The sequence below is a fragment of the Rattus norvegicus genome, chromosome 17 (assembly GCF_036323735.1).
Source record: "Rattus norvegicus strain BN/NHsdMcwi chromosome 17, GRCr8, whole genome shotgun sequence".
Taxonomy (NCBI): domain Eukaryota; kingdom Metazoa; phylum Chordata; class Mammalia; order Rodentia; family Muridae; genus Rattus; species Rattus norvegicus.
The window spans coordinates 47633165-47642597 of record NC_086035.1 but is presented as its reverse complement, the minus strand read 5'-3'; the positions used below and the strand labels follow the sequence as shown (position 1 = coordinate 47642597).

Genomic DNA, 9433 nt, shown 5'->3' with positions numbered 1-9433 from the left:
TCAACAAATAGCTCGCATAGGACAGCCCTAAGCCATCTGCACATATGTAACAGTTGTGCAGCTTATGGGACTTCTAACAGCAGGAGCAGGGGCTGTCTCAGAGTCTGTTGCCTACCTGGGCTGGCTTATCTAGAATAGGGTCCGATGTACCTAGTCCTACTGGAACTTGAAATGCCAAGGCAGGTTGATATCCACAGGAGGCCTCCTCTTTTCTGAGGAGAGGGGGAGGATGAGAGGGTAGAGGAGGTGAGAGGGAGGGACTTGGAGGGGAAGAAGGGTAAGGTGTGATCCAAATGTAAAGTAAATAAATAAATTAATAAAAGAAGAAAAAGAAGAAAAGAGGATTCTTATTCTGTCCCCTCCCCACTTCCCCCATGGACAAAAGGATCACCTTGTTTGTGGTGATGTTCTTGTATCTGTCCAGGGCAGAGCAGATGCCAGTTCTTTGTTTGTCCTAGCTTGATGCCTGATTTGGTGACCAAAGCTGTTTTATGCCTACGGCACATAAAAATCAAATCAATACAGGACAGGGCAGCACAAGAGGAGGAAGACAGACAAACCTTCATTCAGCCATGCCACAAGGTGCAGGCAGAGAAAAATGCCCTCAGATCTGCCCTCTGTCCCAAGGCACTGGGTAAGCATTAACAGGCAGAGCCCTGCCTACCACCACACAGCGAAGCATGGTGAGAGGAGACCTAAGGATCGCTGCTCATAGATCTGCCCTCCAGCTCACAGCACAGATGGGTCACAGCCATCTGCTTGGGGAAGTATGTCACCCAAGGTCACACTGTCTGTGTGACCAGCCTGCAGCAGGAGCCAACACAATGTGTGAGTATGTGATGGAGAGATGGGAGAGAAAGTAGTTTGAGCATAATGAAGAGAGCTGGAACTGGAGATTCAAGGGTGGAGAGGAGTGGCCTGTTGTGAATGGCCAGCCCTGCCACCTAGGACCACGGTAAAATCCCAGCCTAAGCTGCCACTGAGGGATAGACAGTTTAGGTCTGTGCCTATGCAGTGGCAAGGGGCAGTGTCGATGTCCGTGACTCATATTACCACTAGAGAACATGGGAATGTCCTTGGTTTGGGAAGCCTCTGGGTACCACATGGATGTCCTGGGACTTTGCAGAACTGGCCCCGCCCCTCACTAGCTGTGGTGCTCTGTAGAGCAGTACCTGGGAGAGTAGGGCCCTGAGCCTCCCCCAGGCAGCACCGTGCAGCTGACCCTGGTAGCAGGTGTGTGGGTGAATTGGCTTAGTCCCTCACAAGGGACAGCACTTGGGAGAGTGGGCCCCACACCTCTGACTGGCAGCACAGTGGAGTTGGCATAAGTGCTGGTCAGCTGACACCAAGGGCATGAGAGTGTAAGACACGAGAAAAGCCCACTGAGTTCTGTGTTTGGAATGTCCCACTCACAGAGACACAGAAACGGAGACTGATGTAATAAACAAGAGGTTTACTAGTCCAGTGCATTGGGGTCGTTCTGCAATTGGGGCAGAGGTGACCCCCAGGAACAAAGGCACATACTTTTTATACCATTTTGAGGGTAAAAATTACATCAGCAAGATTACAGTTTAAACGTATTGGCTAAGCATATTGACCTTTAAATCTATTGGCTAGTAAGTATGACATACATTCAAGTTACAGCGGGGAGATACCTTTGGCACTGTAGAGGGGTAGTAGGGGATCCTGCCCCTACTGCAGTTGTGATACTTCTAGAATAGGGTGTTTACTCAGCAAATTCTTGTGGAGCTCCACAGAGGGAAGTTCCTGATTTTTTTTTTAGATAGCTTTTGTCTCCTTGATCCCCACATTCCACAAGAGCTGGAGAACTGACCCTGCTTTCTGGTAGCATTGGGTGTCCTACCTGGATCAATGCTGGAAATCTCATTCTGATGATGCAGATAATGGAGATCTGGCCTGCTGACCAGCTCAGATGCTACTCAGGCCGGGATCCAGGACTCTGGATTGACCTATCTCAAAATCTCTATCACCTGTGAATGTTTGAACTTTGTGAAAGGGTCAGTCCTGCTGATCCAAAGCTGCAGGATCTCTGAGGATCTAATTTTGATGGTATCACAGAAGACAGAGACCTTGAAGCAAACTCATTGCAATGAACACCTGCAAGTGAAGGTGGGTGGACAGAGGGGAATACTGTAGAATATACTGTGACCATACTACAGCTTCTATGATGAAAATTTTGTGTGTGTGTGTGTGTGTGTGTGTGTGTGTGTGTGTGTGTGTGTGTGTGTGTTATTTGGGTTGGGGAGCAGTTGAAAGGGCAAAAAGTGGATATGAGGGGATAGGGAGATGAGCATGAGTGGGACTGGGGTACATGATGTGTAACTCACAAAGAATCAATTAAGAAAATCCTTAAAAGTTCTCACTTATTGTATACTCTGTCTTCTTTTGTTAATAGCAAAATACCACACAATAGGTAAGAAAAGATTTGATGTGAGTTAAGTCTAAGATCTAAGTCTAAGTCTAAGATCTGGTGATGGCTTTCTTTATGGCAGAGTTCAGAGTAGTGAGGGACATCACATGGCAGGGCCTGAGAACTAAATTTTGACAATTCCCAAGATAACCTATGAGCAAATTAATTTATTAATCACAGGAATGGTTATTATATTATTATTATATACTATATGAGAATCTGTAAGCATCTGTAGCATATACAAGATTCATAAGCATCTCTTGCAGGTTTTACTACATGGTCTCACCTCCTATTGTCACATAAAATAGATTAAACTTCAATTTGTGACCAGTTGTAGTGGTACATGACTAATTTCATCATTTGGTGGGTGAACTTGGGAAGATACTGAGTTCAAAGTCAGCCTCTGCTACATAGTATATGAGAAAGCCTGGGCTACTAGAGAGAAACTATGTTACAAGCAAGCAAACAGACAAATTAAATAGAAGCTTTGGGGAGAACAAACCATATTCAACTCTTAACACTAAGATGGATTTCTCCAAGAAATGAAGTGACATTTAAAGAAGGCAATATAAAGAAACACAAAAAAATGACTATGAAACCAACATAATTTCCTACCTACATTTCACTGGGCACACATACATCTTTCAACCCAATTTTAATGAGTTTGCATATCAGCATAATAATTTCATGGCTTGTTCTGGAAAATATTAACTAAACAGTGTCTTTGTCAAGGCTTTAAAATGGTTTCTTGCTGTTCCCACCAATTCCTAGTGATTAAATTATAAGTTTTACTCAATCCTGTCATGAAAATTCATTTTATTATCACCTGTTCTATCCATAAAGACTCTTCCTCCAGTTCTCTATTTTCTGTAACACTGTCTAGAAAGTATTTGCCATTCCTGTAATAGGTCCATGTTTTAGTTATTTTCTATTGCTATGAAGAGACACCATGACCAAGGTAACTTACAAAAGAAGGCATTTAATTTGTTCCAGAGGGTATTAGAGTTCATGGTAATCATAGCTGGGAGCATGGCATCGGGCAGGCAAACATTGCATTAGATCAGTAGCTGAGAGTTAAATGTTGAAACATGGAGGAAGGGAGGGAGGGAGGGAGGGAGGAAGAGAGAGAGAGAGAGAGAGAGAGAGAGACAGAGAGAGAGAGAGAGAGAGAGAGAGAGAGAGAGAGAGAGAGAGAGAGAGAATAGCATGGGAATTAAAAAAAACAAACCTTGACAGGTCTTCAGGGTTGCTGCCGCCGCAGAGAGAGCCCGTGGGCAGCACCCCGCGAGCAAACTTGAGCCTCGGGACCACAGGTAAGACCAACTTGTCTGCTGCAAGAAAGCTGCCTGGTGAAATCAGGACACACAGAGGCAGAATTCCTCTAGGACCGGGCACGTCCTGTGTTTACCGGAAGTCCCACACCCGAGGATCCCGGCCCGCAGCAGCTCTCTGCTCCCAGACCCCGTGGGAAAGAGACCTCACCGCCTGGTCAGGTGGGCACTCCTGAGGCTGCAGAGCGGAAGAGACCACCAACACTGCCCACCCCTGCCCACATCCCTGGCCCAAGAAACTGTATAAGGCCTCTGGGCTCCCGTGGGGGAGGGCCCAGGAGCCGCAGGACCCCTGCTTGAGACACCGCCGGAACCTAAAGGAAACAGACCGGATAAACAGTTCTCTGCACCCAAATCCCGTGGGAGCTAAACCTACAGAGAGGCAGACAAGCCTGGGAAACCAGAAGAGACTGCTCTTTGCACACACATCTCGGACACCAGAGGAAAAAGCCAAAGACCATCTGCAACCCTGGTGCACTGAAGCTCCCGGAAGGGGCGGCACAGGTCTTCCTGGTTGCTGCCGCCGCAGAGAGCCCGTGGGCAGCACCCCGAGAGCAAACTTGAGCCTCGGGACCACAGGTAAGACCAACTTTTCTGCTGCAAGAAAGCTGCCTGGTGAACTCAAGACACAGGCCCACAGGAACAGCTGAAGACGTGTAGAGAGGAAAAACTACACGCCCGAAAGCAGAACACTCTGTCCCCATAACTGACTGAAAGAGAGGAAAACAGGTCTACAGCACTCCTGACACACAGGCTTATAGGACAGTCTAGCCACTGTCAGAAATAGCAGAACAAAGTAACACTAGAGATAATCTGATGGCGAGAGGCAAGCGCAGGAACCCAAGCAACAGAAACCAAGACTACATGGCATCATCGGAGCCCAATTCTCCCACCAAAACAAACATGGAATATCCAAACACACAAGAAAAGCAAGATCTAGTTTCAAAATCATATTTGATCATGATGCTGGAGGACTTCAAGAAAGACGTGAAGAACTCCCTTAGGGAAACACAGGAAAACATTAATAAACAAGTAGAAGCCTACAGAGAGGAATCACAAAAATCCCTGAAAGAATCACAAAAATCCCTGAAAGAATTCCAGGAAAACACAATCAAACAGTTGAAGGAATTAAAAATGGAAATAGAAGCAATCAAGAAAGAACACATGGAAACAACCCTGGATATAGAAAACCAAAAGAAGAGACAAGGAGCTGTAGATACAAGCTTCACCAACAGAATACAAGAGATGGAAGAGAGAATCTCAGGAGCAGAAGATTCCATAGAAATCATTGACTCAACTGTCAAAGATAATGTAAAGCAGAAAAAGCTACTGGTCCAAAACATACAGGAAATCCAGGACTCAATGAGAAGATCAAACCTAAGGATAATAGGTATAGAAGAGAGTGAAGACTCCCAGCTCAAAGGACCAGTAAATATCTTCAACAAAATCATAGAAGAAAACTTCCCTAACCTAAAAAAAGAGATACCCATAGGCATACAAGAAGCCTACAGAACTCCAAATAGATTGGACCAGAAAAGAAACACCTCCCGTCACGTAATAGTCAAAACACCAAACGCACAAAATAAAGAAAGAATATTAAAAGCAGTAAGGGAAAAAGGTCAAGTAACATATAAAGGCAGACCTATCAGAATCACACCAGACTTCTCGCCAGAAACTATGAAGGCCAGAAGATCCTGGACTGATGTCATACAGACCCTAAGAGAACACAAATGCCAGCCCAGGTTACTGTATCCTGCAAAACTCTCAATTAACATTGATGGAGAAACCAAGATATTCCATGACAAAACCAAATTTACACAATACCTTTCTACAAATCCAGCACTACAAAGGATAATAAATGGTAAAGCCCAACATAAGGAGGCAAGCTATACCCTAGAAGAAGCAAGAAACTAATTGTCTTGGCAACAAAACAAAGAGAATGAAAGCACACAAACATAACCTCACATCCAAATATGAATATAACGGGAAGCAATAATCACTATTCCTTAATATCTCTCAACATCAATGGCCTCAATTCCCCAATAAAAAGACATAGATTAACAAACTGGATACGCAACGAGGACCCTGCATTCTGCTGCCTACAGGAAACACACCTCAGAGACAAAGACAGACATTACCTCAGAGTGAAAGGCTGGAAAACAATTTTTCAAGCAAATGGTCAGAAGAAGCAAGCTGGAGTAGCCATTCTAATATCAAATAAAATCAATTTTCAACTAAAAGTCATCAAAAAAGATAAGGAAGGACACTTCATATTCATCAAAGGAAAAATCCACCAAGATGAACTCTCAATCCTAAATATCTATGCCCCAAATACAAGGGCACCTACATATGTAAAAGAAACCTTACTAAAGCTCAAAACACACATTGCACCTCACACAATAATAGTGGGAGATTTCAACACCCCACTCTCATCAATGGACAGATCATGGAAACAGAAATTAAACAGAGATGTAGACAGACTAAGAGAAGTCATGAGCCCAATGGACTTAACGGATATTTATAGAACATTCTATCCTAAAGAAAAAGGACATACCTTCTTCTCAGCTCCTCATGGTACTTTCTCCAAAATTGACCATATAATTGGTCAAAAAACAGGCCTCAACAGGTACAGAAAGATAGAAATAATCCCATGCGTGCTATCGGACCACCACAGCCTAAAACTGGTCTTCAATAAAAATCAAGGAAGAATGCCCACATATACTTGGAAATTGAACAATGCTCTACTCAATGATAACCTGGTCAAGGAAGAAATAAAAAAAGAAATTAAAAACATTTTAGATTTTAGTGAAAATGAAGGTACAACATTCCCAAACTTATGGGACACAATGAAAGCTGTGTAAGAGGAAAACTCATAGCGCTGAGTGCCTGCAGAAAGAAACAGGAAAGAGCATATGTCAGCAGCTTGACAGCACACCTAAAAGCTCTAGAACAAAAAGAAGCAAATACACCCAGGAGGAGTAGAAGGCAGGAAATAATCAAACTCAGAGCTGAAATCAACCAAGTAGAAACAAAAAGGACCATAGAAAGAATCAACAGAACCAAAAGTTGGTTCTTTGAGAAAATCAACAAGATAGATAAACCCTTAGCCAGACTAACGAGAGGACACAGAGAGTGCGTCCAAATTAACAAAATCAGAAATGAAAAGGGAGACATAACAACAGATTCAGAGGAAATTCAAAAAATCATCAGATCTTACTATAAAAACCTATATTCAACAAAACTTGAAAATCTTCAGGAAATGGACAATTTCCTAGACAGATACCAGGTACCGAAGTTAAATCAGGAACAGATAAACCAGTTAAACAACCCCATAACTCCTAAGGAAATAGAAGCAGTCATTAAAGGTCTCCCAACCAAAAAGAGCCCAGGTCCAGACGGGTTTAGTGCAGAATTCTATCAAACCTTCATAGAAGACCTCATACCAATATTATCCAAACTATTCCACAAAATTGAAACAGATGGATCACTACCGAATACCTTCTACGAAGCCACAATTACTCTTATACCTAAACCACACAAAGACACAACAAAGAAAGAGAACTTCAGACCAATTTCCCTTATGAATATCGACGCAAAAATACTCAACAAAATTCTGGCAAACCGAATCCAAGAGCACATCAAAACAATCATCCACCATGACCAAGTAGGCTTCATCCCAGGCATGCAGGGATGGTTTAATATACGTAAAACCATCAACGTGATCCATTATATAAACAAACTGAAAGAACAAAACCACATGATCATTTCATTAGACGCTGAGAAAGCATTTGACAAAATTCAACACCCCTTCATGATAAAACTCCTGGAAAGAATAGGAATTCAAGGCCCATACCTGAACATAGTAAAAGCCATATACACAAACCAGTTGCTAACATTAAACTAAATGGAGAGAAACTTGAAGCAATCCCACTAAAATCAGGGACTAGACAAGGCTGCCCACTCTCTCCCTACTTATTCAATATAGTTCTTGAAGTTCTAGCCAGAGCAATCAGACAACAAAAGGAGGTCAAGGGGATACAGATCGGAAAAGAAGAAGTCAAAATATCACTATTTGCAGATGATATGATAGTATATTTAAGTGATCCCAAAAGTTCCACCAGAGAACTACTAAAGGTGATAAACAACTTCAGCAAAGTGGCTGGGTATAAAATTAACTCAAATAAATCAGTTGCCTTCCTCTATACAAAAGAGAAACAAGCCGAGAAAGAAATTAGGGAAACGACACCCTTCATAATAGACCCAAATAATATAAAGTACCTCGGTTTGACTTTAACAAACCAAGTAAAAGATCTGTACAATAAGAACTTCAAGACACTGAAGAAAGAAATTGAAGAAGTCCTCAGAAGATGGAAAGATCTCCCATGCTCATGGATTGGCAGGATTAATAGTGTAAAAATGGCCAGTTTACCAAAAGTGATCTACAGATTCAATGCAATCCCCATCAAAATACCAATCCAATTCTTCAAAGAGTTAGACAGAACAATTTGCAAATTCATCTGGAATAACAAAAAACCCAGGATAGCTAAAACTATCCTCAACAATAAAAGGACTTCAGGGGGAATCACTATCCCTGAACTCAAGCAGTATTACAGAGCAATAGCGATAAAAACTGCATGGTATTGGTACAGAGACAGACAGATAGACCAATGGATCATAATTGAAGACCCAGAAATGAACCCACACACCTATGGTCACTTGATTTTTGACAAAGGAGCCAAAACCATGAAATGGAAAAAAGATAGCATTTTCAGCAAATGGTGCTGGTTCAACTGGAGGTCAACATGCAGAAGAATGCAGATCGATCCATGCTTATCACCCTGTACAAAGCTTAAGTCCAAGTGGATCAAGGACCTCCACATCAAATCAGACACACTCAAACTAATAGAAGAGAAACTAGGGAGGCATCTGGAACACATGGGCACTGGAAAAAATTTCCTGAACAAAACACCAATGGCTTATGCTCTAAGATCAAGAATCGACAAATGGGATCTCATAAAACTGCAAAGCTTCTGTAAGGCAAAGGACACTGTTGTTAGGACAAAACGGCAACCAACAGATTGGGAAAGATCTTTACCAATCCTACAACAGATAGAGGCCTTATATCCAAAATATACAAAGAACTCAAGAAGTTAGACCGCAGGGAAACAAATAACCCTATTAAAAAATGGGGTTCAGAGCTAAACAAAGAATTCACAGCTGAGGAATCTGGAATGGCTGAGAAACACCTAAAGAAATGTTCAACATCTTTAGTCATAAGGGAAATGCAAATCAAAACAACCCTGAGATTTCACCTCACACCAGTGAGAATTGCTAAGATCAAAAACTCAGGGGACAACAGATGCTTGCGAGGATGTGGAGAAAGAGGAACACTCCTCCATTGTTGGTGGGATTGCAAACTGGTACAACCATTCTGGAAATCAGTCTGGAGGATCCTCAGAAAATTGGACATTGAACTGTCTGAGGATCCAGCTATACCTCTCTTGGGCATATACCCAAAAGATGCCCCAACATATAAAAAAGACACGTGCTCCACTATGTTCATTGCAGCCTTATTTATAATAGCCAGAAGCTGGAAAGAACCCAGATGCCCTTCAACAGAGGAATGGATACAGAAAATATGGTACATCTACACAATGGAATATTACTCAGC

General features: G+C 42.4%; 1 non-coding gene across 1 annotated transcript; it reads left to right on the top strand.

Annotated features, from left to right (window-relative positions):
* The first annotated feature begins 367 nt into the window (after positions 1–367).
* Positions 368–508, top strand: LOC120097985 (small nucleolar RNA SNORA48). Its single transcript, XR_005495938.1, has one exon. It is a non-coding gene; the product is annotated as a small nucleolar RNA SNORA48 (small nucleolar RNA).
* Positions 509–9433: the final 8925 nt, after the last annotated feature.